Here is a 13484-nt window from a genome sequence, read left to right as displayed (position 1 = left end):
AAAACCTAGAACAGTCTTGTTTGCCCGCTGCACCAAAGGGGATAGTTAAATTGTCTGAGACAATCACAAAACGTCTCTGTTACAAACCTAAACTAGTTTGAAAGTGGTTTCGCTCTCTGCCAAGGAACCCAGACAATGACAGTGTTGTGAAGGCACCAGCAGTTGTGGAAGAACAACCCATAACCAGGGGTCGTTTCATAGAAAAAGAGGTGCCAGAGCTCATTAGCACAGCTCATTTGCATATGCCACACACCCCTGACATCATCAGAAGGTGTACTAAGTTATATCAGCTCAGCATCTACCTTAAAATGCTTCTTGAATTATAATTATCATAATAAAACCTTACTCCCATCATACTTTTTAAATTACTTTCTCCTCTGTAGCTACAAGTGGCTTGATGAAGATTTCCATCTGCCTGCTGTATATGTTTTGTTATTTCCCCATTTTTTTGTGGGGGAAAATATTAGAAAATTTGTCAAATTTGCTCAGCAAAATTCTCAAAGGGGGTATGAACAATGGAGCCCAGAAGCAAGTATTTGGTGGGTGAGATAAGAAAGCACAATAAAATTTTGAGATTCCAGAGCTCTGCTCCTGTGAGCTCCTGTCCAAAATGAAGTCTGCCCATAACCCCCGTTTCCTACAACTTACAGCTGCCAGAGCCCCTAAGTCAGTAGCTAGGATAGCTGAACAGCTTTAACTGGTTCACCTTTATGGTGGGGTCATGACTGCTGTCTAGAATTATGCCTTCGGCATTATAGGGAAGTCTAGCAAACCTAGGAATACCAACCCATAGGAGAGCTAGTTTGGTGTAGTGGTTAAGTGTGCGGACTCTTATCTGGGAGAACCAGGTTTGATTCCCCACTCCTCCATTTGCACCTGCTAGCATGGCCTTGGCTGGGTCAGCCATAGCTCTGGCAGAGGTTGTCCTTGAAAGGGCAGCTGCTGTGAGAGCCCTCTCCAGCCCCACCCCCCTCGCAGGGTGTCTGTTGTGGGGAAGGAAGGTAAAGGAGATTGTGAGCTGCTCTGAGACTCTTCAGAGTGGAGGGCGGGATATAAATCCAATATCTTCTTCTTCTTCTTATAAAAGCTAGTTTTACAATGAAGAAAAGCCATTATAGCTCTTGTTAAAATTTGCACAAGCATATACCAGTTAAGTAGGAGGCTTTAGCCTGCCAAGCACAACATGTTCTCTTGTCTGTGTTGAATTTAATAGATGACTTTTCCTGCCAGTTTCATAGCCAAAGTAAGCAGGTTGATTTCCTTTTAAAAAAAACCTCTGGGTTTTCCTCCTAGGGATAAGAACTTTAAAAAAACTGAAACACTATTCTAGTTTAAGTGTCATATCTTTTAAATACAGATCTTCCCCAGTACTGCTGAGTGTGGAACTTGTTTGTTTTGGGGTTTTTTTGCTATTTTAGTTTACTGTAAATGGATTAAAAGAACCCATTAAAATGGTGTTTCCTTCTAACAGTGCTTGAGAGCTTTTGTAAATTATTTCTACTGTAGAACATACTTATGTCTTGCCTTAAGTATCCTCAAAACATCAAGGCCTTGGTAACACCCAGGTGGGAGAGAGACGGCATGGTGTAGTCAAATCTTGTCAGATCTTGGAAGCTAAGCAGGGCTGGTACTTGGAAGGGAGGCAGAGGAAAACAATGGCCAGCCGCCTCTGCTTCTCACTTGCCTTGAAAGGCCCTTGCTAGGAGAATCTAAGCAGGGTTAGTATTTGTATGGGAGACCACCAAGGAAGGCTCTGCAGAGGAAGGCAATGGCCAGCCACCTCTGCTTCTCACTTGCCTTGAAAGCCCCTTGCTGGGAGCAGCTGGGCAGGGTTAGTACTTGGGTGGGAGGCCACCAAGGAAGGCTCTGCAGAGGAAGGCAATGGCCAGCCACCTCTGCTTCTCATTTGCCTTCAAAGCCCTTTGCTGGGAGAAGCTGGGCAGGGTTAGTATTTGTATGGGAGACCACCAAGGAAGGCTCTGCAGAGGAAGGCAATGGCCAGCCACCTCTGCTTCTCATTTGCCTTCAAAGCCCTTTGCTGGGAGAAGCTGGGCAGGGTTAGTATTTGTATGGGAGACCACCAAGGAAGGCTCTGCAGAGGAAGGCAATGGCCAACCACCTCTGCTTCTCATTTGCCTTCAAAGCCCCTTGCTGGGAGAAGCTGGGCAGGGTTAGTACTTGGGTGGGAGACCACCAAGGAAGGCTCTGCAGAGGAAGGCATTGGCCAACCACCTCTGCTTCTCACTTGCCTTGTAAGCCCCTTGCTGGGAGAAGCTAAGCAGGGTTAGTACTTGGATGGGAGACCACCAAGGAAGGCTCTGCAGAGGAAGGCAATGGCCAGCCACCTGTGCTTCTCAGTTGCCTGGAAAGTTTCTTGCTGGGAGAAGCTAAGCAGGGTCAGTTCTTGGATGGGAGACTATCAAGGAAGACTCTGCAGAAGAAGGCAATGGCCAACCACCTCTGCTTCTAGCTTACCTTGAAAGGCTGTTGCTGAGGTTGCCGTAAATTGGTTGTGACTTGACATCCCTTTATACACACACAGCTTCTGTGGCGCATTTGACCTGACTCTTCTCTTGTGGCTGACTTTTTCAACTCTCCCTCACACTGTGATGACACATACCATAGATTTGATTTTCAAGTAGCTTATTTCTCTACCTTGCTGGAGAAGGTGGAGGAAGGGAAAGAACAGAAGGACATGGGACAGAACCTGCACCTAAGTCTGAAAGTTTCATTTTAGGTGGGTGAGATAAGAAAAGGCACAATAAAATTTAGAGATTCCAGAGCTTTGAAAGTTTCATTTTAGGCTCCAAAATGTGTCCTGTACACTCCACAATTAAAGCTCTTCTGTCTTTCTTGACCTCCCCACAAAATCCTGAAGACCCTGGCCAGGGGCAGCTACTGTAGAGTTGCCAACTCCAGGTTGGGAAATACCTGGAGATTTGGGGGTGGAGCCTGAGGTGGGCAGGGTTTGGGGAAGGGATGGGCTTCGATGGGGGTATAATACCATAAAGTCCACCTTCCAAAGCAGCCATTTTCTGCAGTGGAATTTATCTCTGTCACCTGGAGAATAATTGTGATCCCAGGAGATACCACCTGAAGGTTGACACCCCGAAGCTACTGGCTTATGGGGTGGGGGGATTTGATTGGAATGAATCTCTACTTGGGCTGAAGATTAGTAAACTCCAGGACTTTCCCCAAGCTGGCAGGGCTATAATTATTGGTTAGAGACAGGCCCAAGGGCGTGTTCTGTCCCAGAGCTTCCCTCTTGATTCTGAGCTGCTATGGGGCTTACCGGTTAAGTCCAGCGAGCTATCTGGAAAAACCCAGAATTGGCAATTTAATCCCCTGCAGCCCCTGGGGCTCAAAAATGGACTGCGAAGGTCAGGTGAGGTTGAACCGTTCAGATTGAGGATGTTTTCTCACACGAGGCTTAAAGCGGTTCTGCTCCAGTTAGCAAAAGCGACCCAGACGACTGTTCATTTGCACAACAGGCCTCTCGTTTCTGCTTAGGGAAAAGAGGTGAGATGTTTGTTGCTCAGGTGAACAGTCTGTTGTGTTACAGAACAAATTCTAAGTTCAGAGGCACCTTTAAAACCAACAAAGATTTTTTTTTCAAGGTAGAAGCTTGATAGTGATAAATTCACCTGGAGAAAATGGCCTCTTTGAAAGGTGGGCTCTATGTCGTTTATACCCAACTGCAGTTCTTCCTCTCCCCTCCCCCAATGCCAACCCTCCTCAGGCTCTAACCCCCAAATCTCCAGGTATTCCTGAACTGGCAACTCTATTTCCTAACTGGTTGGTGTGAAACCACTTTAACTGGGGGTTGCCAACTCTGGGTTGGGAAATACCTGAAGATTTGGGAGGGGCCTGGGGAGGGCAGGGTTGGGGGAGGGGAGGGTACGATGCCACAGAGCCCACCCCCCAAAGCAGCCATTTTCTCCAGGGGAACTCAACTTGGTCATCTGAAGATCAATTGTAATGGGGGTGGGGGTTCTCCAAGTACCACCTGGAGATAGGCAACTAGCTTTAACCTTCACATGGGAATATATCCTGCATCTTCTGCCTGAAGTGAAACTCCATTTCCTCACACTAAACATTTCTTGGCGATGGGCCCCTCATAACCATCGAGTTCCCTCACTTTGTTTGTTTGATAAGAGCCAGTCAAGAGAATTTCCAACTAACTCCATTCTCTGCTTCGATGACAAACACTCAAGCCTTCTGGGGCAGCTCTCAGATTTGGACAGAAGAGGTTGAGAAAACCCGCCTCTGATAGCAAAGAGAAACCCAGAAACCAGGAGGCAAATAAAATCAGGGCAACCTTCTTTGCTCATGATTTCTATGGTTTCTAAGGGTATCTTGAGTCTTCAGGAGAAAATCTGAAGTGTTTGGTTTGGGTCTCCTCAGCTAGCTCATGGAAATTACCACAGCGATGCAATTTGGGGTTTTTTTTTCCTTTTAAATTAGCACTGGAAGTTGAGCTGAGTTTCTTATACTGTATGAAGACGGTTGCCAACTCTGGGTTGGGAAATACCTGGCGATTTGGGGATGGAGCCTGAGAAAGATGGGGTTTGGGGAGGAGCAGGACTTAAATGGAGTATAAACACCATAGAGTCCACCTTCCAAAGCAGCCATTTTCTTCAGGTGAACTGATCTCGGTCGCCTGGAGATCTGTTGTAATCCCAGGAGATCTCTGGTCATCGCCTGGAGGTTGGCAGCCCTATGCATTAATTAAGGAGCTTATGCCACACACCTAAGGTGGAGCTGTTGTCATTAAATTTACATCACTGACTATTCCTTCATGCTTGTCGTATTAGCATATTTGAACCTCTTTAGGGTTTAAATTTTAGCCCCCTTGCACCTTAGAGAGCAACAAGATGGCTTCTCTTATGTTCTTATAGAAAGAAGTACTTTTCTCCCTTTCTCACAATACAAGAACTTGTGGGCACTCAATTAAATTGCTGAGCTGTAAGGTTAGAATGGATAAAAGGAAGTACTTCTTCATTCAAAGAGTGATTAGTCCCATTGCACCTTAGAGAGCAACAAGATGGCTTCTCTTATGTTCTTACAGAAAGAAGTACTTTTCTCCCTTTCTCACAATACAAGAACTTGTGGGCACTCAATTAAATTGCTGAGGTGTGATTAGAATTCACTGCCACAGGAGGTGGGTGGCAGCTACAAGCACAGATGGCTTCAAGAGGGGATTGGACAAACATGGAGCAGAGGTCCATCAGTGGCTATTAGCCACAGGGTATAGATGGAACTCTCTGTCTGGGGCAAGTGATGCTCTGTATTCTTGGTGCTTGGGAGACAACAGTGTGTGTGTGTGTGTGGGGGGTGTTTCTAGTGTCCTGGCCCCACTGGTGGACCTCCTGATGGCACCTGGTTCCTATGAGGTATAATGGAGAATTGATCCATGGATATCTGGGGCTCTGGGGTGTGGGGTTTTTTTTTTAGGTAGAAGTCCCAAATTTTCAGCATAGCATCTGGTGCCTCTCCTCAAATCACTCCCAAGTTTCAAAAAGATTGGACCAAGGGGTGCAATTCTATGAGCCCCAAAAGGAGGCATCCCCATCTTCCAAGTGCATTTGTCACTTGGATTTTATGAGGTTTCATTAGGGCCCCTACAAGGTTTTTATATGTTTTTGTAATAAACACATGCACTTTTGTCTGTAACGATTGATGTTTTTAACCTTTGGGCCCTTATTCCAAACTTCCTTTGGAGGTTTCCACCCCTACCCCACAGCTCATTTTTTAATACTAAGGTGCAACGCGTATATAAGGTTGCCAGCTCTGGGTTGCAAAATACCTGAAGATTTGGGGGATGACAAGTAGGGCAGGATTTGAGGAAGGGAGGCACTTCAATGGGGTATAATACTACTGAGCAGGGGTTGTTTTGTAGAAATATAGGTGGCAGAGCTCATAAGCATAACTCTTTAGCATATACTGCCCCACCACCACCACCAGCCAAAAGCAACCTGATGCAAGAAAGGAGAGCCCTGGGCAAGCAAGGCCTGCCTGGGCTGGCTAGAGATTCAGCCAGCCCAAGCAGGCCTCACTCACCCGGGGCTCTCCTGGGCTGCCCCCCCCTCCAGTCCAGCAAGCCACTCACCGCCCAAAATCATATACGAAGAGGAGAAAGGGTAGCGCGGGTTTCTCCAGGGGTTAATGAGGGCTACTGGGGGAGTGGCAAAGCCCCTGGTGGCTGGCTGGCTGCCCGGTCTCCTAATCCAGGGTTAGTTATGCAACTGCACCTACTATTCAATAGACAAGGTAAGTGGGGAGGAAGAGGGGGAACCCTCAGAAAGGTTCAAGAGCTGCGCTCCTGTGAACTCCTGCTGAATCTGAGGCCTGCTACTGAGCCCACCTTCCAAAGTGACCATGTCCTCCAAGGGGATATATCTGTCTCCTAGAGAGCAGCTGTAATCCCAGGAGATCGCCAGGCACCACTTGGAGGTTGGCACCCTGTTAAGCTACAGATGATGTGCCACCGACTAGGAAATTTTGTTTCTCCCTTCCTGAACGCCCCCACCCCACCCCAGTCACAAAGATTCCAGTTTACGACCCTGACCTCTGAACGGTTTTTCTCAATGGGTCCTTGCGGAAGACCCCCGTGCCGTGTTTACAGATGACGACAGAAGGGAAAGCTATCAAAGGTGATGTGAGGGTTTCCTGGCAGCCACCTGTAAGGTGAGCCAAGCTGGGGAGGGTGTTGCCGATGGCGGCCCCTTGTTGCCCAACTTCACGAGAAGCAGAATTTCCCACTTGCATTTTCAGAGCCCTGGTTCCCTGTGGCCATTCGGTGCTTGTGGGACGAGTGGGGAAAGTAAACACTGGAGCAAGGGCTAGGCCGCTTTGAACTTGTATACCTTGGGTTCTTTGCTCAGCTGTGCAAAGAAAAAGAGCTTCCCTTGCGGCTGCAAATGCCACCCTTGCGATTGGATTTGTCAATCAGGAAATCCCTTGTTGGCCTTCTGCCATCGGTTTGCATCAGAAGAGCTCGGCTTTCATGACACCCCTCCCCCTTGTCAGCCCATTGACACCCAGCTGCGGAAGCCACAGCCTGGGTTGCATCCTTCGCTTCTGGAACTCCTGAACATGTGCAGAGTCAGAGCGCTTTTCCCTTACCATCGAAGGAGGCACAACCTCCACCCATGCATCTAGAGTTGCCAGCTCCAGAATGGGAAACTCCTGGAGATCTGGGGACGGAGCCTGGGGAGGACAGGGCCCTCAGTGGGGCACAGTGCCAGAGAGCCCACCCTCCAAAAGATCAATTTTCTCCAGGGGAACTGATCTCTGAGTCTGGAGGTGAGCTGGAACTCCAGATGCCCAGGCCCCGCCTGGAAGCTGGCATCCCTACATTCCCCCCTGCCTACAGCCCAGGCTAGCCCGATCTCATCAGATCTCAGAAGTTAAGCAAAGTCAGCCCTGGCCAGTGTTTGGAAGGTAGACCACCAAGGAATACCAGGGCTGGGACACAGAGGCAGGCAATCGCAAACCACCTCTGTTCGTCTCTTGCCTTGGAAACCCCAGACGGTCGCCCTAAGTCAGCTGTGACTTAACAGGACATTCCACAGCCACCACAGATTGCTGGTTTTTCCCCAAAAGCCTCAGTTTCTTTCATCTGGAATATCCCCCCCCTCACCTGCCAATCCCCAGTTGGGTTGAACAACACAAATAGCTGGTGAAAAAGTCTTAAAAGACCACTAAGATCCTTTGCACATCAAATTCTATTATATTCATAGAACACACAAAAAAGAGCATATTATGCCTCTCATCTATTAAATCATTGCATTTGAAACATGAATTCTTATCAAAGTTCTTAAAACTTACAGTCCCATACATGTGCATTTAGTGTATCCTGCAGTCATCACTCCACACTCTGAATACCCAGCACAAAATCCAGTTGCCAACTTTTCCTCTCTGATGGGTGATGTTGTCAGGATACACTAAAGGCACATGCATGGGACCGTAACTTTAAGAACTTTGATAAGAATTCATGTTTCAAATGCAATGCTATGAATGATGTATGTAAAAGATGAGAGGCATAATATGCTCTTTTGATGTGTTCTATGAATTTAATACTTTGATGTGCAAAGGATTTAAGTGGTCTTTTTTCACCAGCTTTTTGTGTTCAATCCATCTGCGGTGGTTTCCTGCGTGTGTACACTCCCCAGTTAGGGGCAGGGGATCCCCTGGTTTGGAGGCCCTTCCCCCACTTCAGGGTTAGCAGAAAGCAGGGGTGGGGAGGTGGGGTTTGAGTGTCCACTGGGAACTCCATGGGCAACCCTAAAAGGCGGCCTACAAATAACGTAAATTAAATAAATACATAAAAGTGGAGGTGGGAAGAAAGGCAGTCCCCTGTGCAAGCACTTGTCATTTCCAAATCTGGGGTGACGGTGCTTTCACAGCATTTTCATGGCAGACTTTTTTTTTGCGGGGTGGTTTGCCATTGCCTTCCCCAGTCATCTACACTCCCCCCCTCACCGCGCAAGCTGGGAACTCATTTCACCGACCTCGGAAGGATGGAAGCCTGAGTCAACCTCGAGCCGGCTACCTGAACCCAGCTTCCTCTGGGATGAAACTCATGTTGTGAGCAGAGCTTAGGACTGCAGTACTGCAGCTTTACCACTCTGCACCACAGGGCTCTTATAAAAGTGGAAGGCAGCAGGAAAAGAGATAGATAGACTCCATCCAGGAAGCTGTGACCTGAGCAGGGCTGTTAACAGTAGGGCATTTGGAAAAGATATTCATTTCATAGGGTCACCATGAGTCGAAAGTGACTTGTCATAACTTGAAACGCACACACATTTTTTTTAAATAACATCTTCAATTCACTGCCTTAATGAGAGGCACCTTTTAAAATCAAAATACTTTCCAGCAATTGAACTGATTGTCCAACCAGGTGTACTCTGCTGCATTACCATCACTCGCTTTTCCAACCTACTTACTTTATTTACAACTGGTCTCTCTCACATTCAGGGCCGATACAGTGTTTCGGGGTGCGTTTTTTAAAAAGCAAGGCTCGCTCAAAACCACACTCCGTGTTATTAGGACCCACCCTGAGCTGTCAAGGGAAGGCAAGAGCCGCTGACTGGGCCGTCCTCGCAGAATTGCACCTTTTAAAACCGAATGACTTAGAAGAGTGTAACCCTGCTTAGGATGGGACTGTGAAATGCACAGAATTCTTTGACTAACCTTATTAAAGATGCACGTGTTTCCTTTAATTGCTTCCTCGCAGAGTGGGAGAATAAAGCTGTGCTCGCCTATTTTTGTTTTTTTTAAGCAGCAGCCCAAGGACACTGGAGTTCATCGGCAGCCATAAATACTTGGAATGGCTATGTTATTGTTTAATGCAGGGGTGTCAAACATTTATTATGAGGGCCAGATTTGACATCAATGAGACCTTGTCAGGCCGGGCCGTGTGTGTCGTAAAATGTAATGCCAGAAAGCAGAGATACAAACTTTATAAAGGGCACAGATAAACACAATGAAAGATTGGAGAGTGAGAGGTGTAAACAAACTGTATATAGTGGTTTTAACACTGCTGTGTACAGCCTTCATTCTTTGCGTCGCTAAAGACCACCCTCTTAAGCTCGGGCGCATCAACAGAAGCCTCTCTGCCACTGTAGCTTCAAAGGGATGCTGCACCTGTTGAATTTCAATCTGCTACTAAAGTTGCCAACCTCCAAGTGATTAATGGAGATCTCCTGGGATTACAACTGATCTCCAGGTGACGGAGATCAGTTCCCCTGGAGAAAATGGCTGCTTTGGAAGGTGAACTCAGTGCCAGTATTCCCCATTGAAGTCCTTCCCCTCCTCAAACCCCACCTTTTTCAGGCTCCACCGCCAAAATCTCCAGGAATTTCCCAGCCCAGTGCTGGCAACCCTGAGCTATACAGTTGTCTAAGTCACAACACATCGCACCCTGCCTCCAGCAATGAAGAATAAATGTAAAATGCAACTGTAGAGTTAGAACTGTAAGCACAAACCTTCTGCCTTGGTCTGGATTTTGCATGGTTTGCCTACATGAAAGATTTCCAGGTGTGTTGTTATATATATGATAAGCCATTTCCAAGCCTGAACTGTGCAAAAAGATCAGTGCGGTTAGATGTACACCTAGCTCTTTCATTCACAGGACATAATCTTAACTGAAACTTCTATAAAAACAATTTTAATGGGTTGTGGATAGTGGAAGTCTAATTTATCTGTCCTTTTTAAGTGAGGGTTTGGTTTGTGTATATATTGTATGTTGATGACTTTCTCTACAGTATCAGAAGAGCTTTACAGAGAATCAGGGTTGTATGGCTGTAAATCCATTTTATGGCCTTGCATTTGAGGACATTAGCTTGAGTTGTGTAGCAATAGCAGTTTGCTAACATGCAAATAACTTTGATGATTCAAAAGGGGGGAAATCTGGAGAATTCAAAGAAGGAAATCTTGACTGAAGTGGAAAGCAAGGTCCAGGGTAAATCTCAGTTGTGAATCATGTGGATTCTGAAGAACCAGTGAAACTGGAGCGGCGCTCGCTCACTTATAGCTAGTGATCAAATTGGGGCTGCTGGTAGAAAGGGAAAGCTTGACTTGACAACAACCCCCGCCCCCCAACACAAACAGACCGGTTTCGCACTACACCTTTAATCCTAGTTTAGCCCTGTCCCCAAACTGACATTCTACACTAAAATCATAGAATCATAGAGTTGATTTCTCTGATTCTAGTGTAGAATGTCAGTTTGGGGACAGGGCTAAACCAGGATTAAAGGTCTAGTGCAAAATGGGTCATAGTTTTAAATGCTGCCCCTCTTCTGCAACAACAGTGCAACCTGCTGGTCCCTTCCCAGAACTGCATCAAAGGTTCCTGAAACTCAGCAGGGTACCCATAAGACAGGGATGCGGGGAGGGGTGACCTTGGAATATCCTGGAATTCCAGCTCATCTCCAGACTACAGAGATCAGCTCCCACAGAGAAAAGGGATGTTTCAGAATCTATGGTATTGCACCCCACTGAGGTCCCTGCCCTTCCCAGGCTCCATCCCCAAATTTCCAGGAGTTCCCCAACCTGGGGACCCTATCTTCTGTCCCCCAATGGTGGTCGGGGGATGCCAGCTTCCAGGTGGATCCTCCAGAATCACATCTCATCTCCAGGCTACAGAGATCAGTTCCCCTGGAGGAAACGGATGTTTTGGAAGGTGGACTCTATGGCATTGCACTACACTGAAGTCCCTGTCCTCCCCACTCCACCCCGAAATCTCCAAGAGTTTCCCTACCTGGAGCTGGCAACCCTGCCTCCTGACGGTGGCCAGAAGGGGACCTGACTAGCTGCAAAGTTCTGCTGGCAAACCATTCAGGACAGTAAGGACTGCTGGCTGCACAAGAGGATCTTGACAAACCTGGGCATCAATAGAACTTGCTCCCCTTATGCATGCAGGATGCAATGGAAAGCTTTCTCGATGAAGGGAGAGCCAATTCGGTGTAGTGGCTAAGTGTGCGGACTCTTATCTGGGAGAACCGGGTTTGATTCCCCACTCAGAGTTTGATTCCCCACTCCTCCACTTGCAGCTGCTGGAATGGCCTTGGGTCAGCCATAGCTCTCGTAGGAGTTGTCCTTGAAAGGGCAGCTTCTGGGAGAGCTCTAACCTCACAGGGTGTCTGTTGTGGAGGAGGAAGATAAAGGAAATTGTGAGCCACTCTGAGACTCTGAAATTTGGAGTGTAGGGCGGGATATAAATCCAATATCCTTCTTCTTCATCTGGGGAGCTTTCTGCATTCTCCAATTTGCCACAGCAACCAAATGGAGAGCTGGGCAAACAAGAGTTTGGCTCTGTCTGAGAGCATTCTCAGGCACATTTTAGAAGCCCAGAACAAGATACTGGATGATCACTTTCGGTGATGGATACGCTGAGCAAGTCAGGACTCTGAGCTCAGGGAAACAGGGCTCAGTCTGGGGGTTGCCCCTCCCTTCCTCCCTCCCTTCCGGGCTCTGACCTATTTATTGGAACTATTTTTGCCCTTTTCTAATCCCAAAACAAGGAAGGGGGTATCACCATTAAATACCAGTGCTAAATGTTATCCAATCATTGCATTCATGCCCTATTTACTTTAAATAGTTGCACTAACAAACACTCATTCAACAAGATGTCAGGGATGAGCACCAATTACAACAGGAGCTGCCGTTCTCTGGCACATGGATGAACAGAGACACCCATCTTTCTCCCTCGCGCCAACAGCATGCACTAGCTGAGAGGCAGGAATTCCACAGAGCTGCGTTGTCAGAAAGGATGGAGTTCCACAATAGAATTATTTTTTGTGACCGTCAGCTAGAAACAACCAGGCACATAAATCCAAGGCGTGCTATCTATGGCAACTACAGCCAATGTATTTCCACTTAATTTCCATTAGTTTTTTTTAAACTTGATTTATTACCCCACCTTTCTGCTTTTGTTCTGCAGGAGGTCTGGAGTGGAGCCAGAGTGTGATTAAAGTGTTGAATTCACTGCCGTAGGAAGTGTGATGGCCACAAAAATAAACAGCTTTAATTAAACAGATTAAATAGGTTCATGGAGGAGAAGTCTATCAGTGGCTCTTAGCCATGGTGACTGAGAACTTCCACGTTCATAGACACTAAAGCTATGAATCCAGGGCAACGTCAGAGGAAGATCTCAGCCTCTATGCCCTGCTGCTGGCCCTCCAGAGGAACTGGTGTCAGATGGGACTCTGGACTAGATGGTCCGCTGGTCTGATCCAGCAGGGCTCTTCTGATGTTCTTATCACCCATGGTATCTAATACCTAATTGAAGATGCTGGAAGAGACCATCGGGACATCTGGCCTGCAGTGCCACGAGGGCTTTTTTGTAGCAGGAACTCCTTTATATATTAGGCCAGACACCCCTGATGTAGCCAATCCTCCTGGAGCTTACAGAAGGCCATGTACTAACAGCCCTGTAAGCTCTTGGAGGATTTGCTACATCGAGGGGGTGTGGCCTCAGGGGTGGAATTCTAGCAGGAGCTCCTTTGCATATTAGGCCACACGCCCCTGATGCAGCCAATCCTCCTGGAGCTTACAGAAGACCCTGTACTAAGAGCCCTGGAAGCTCTTTGAGGATTGGCTACATCAGGGGTGTGTGGCTTAATATGCAAATCAGTTCCTGCTGTAAAAAAAGCCCTGAGTGTCACCAATATGCAGCTGATACCCAGCTCTACTTTTTAATTCCCTCCTAACTCCCAAGGATGCTGTCGATGTTCTGAACATGTGCTTGGAATCAGTACTGGGCTGGATGAAGGTGACCAAGCTGGAACTTAATCCTGACAAGACAGAGGCTCTCTCAATAAGCAGAAAGGCAGACCAGGCCTCACACAGTGGCCGACCAGTTCCCCTGGAGTGCCAACAGCAGAGCAGAAGGGCAGAAGCCTTCCCCTGAGGTGGCCTCCTGGTTCTGGGATTCAGAGGATCAGTGTCTCTGAACATGGAGGTTCCCCTCAGTCACCAGG

Source organism: Heteronotia binoei, chromosome 19, assembly GCF_032191835.1.
Source record: "Heteronotia binoei isolate CCM8104 ecotype False Entrance Well chromosome 19, APGP_CSIRO_Hbin_v1, whole genome shotgun sequence".
In the NCBI taxonomy this organism is placed as follows: Eukaryota; Metazoa; Chordata; class Lepidosauria; order Squamata; family Gekkonidae; genus Heteronotia; species Heteronotia binoei.
This window is presented reverse-complemented; position numbering follows the sequence as displayed.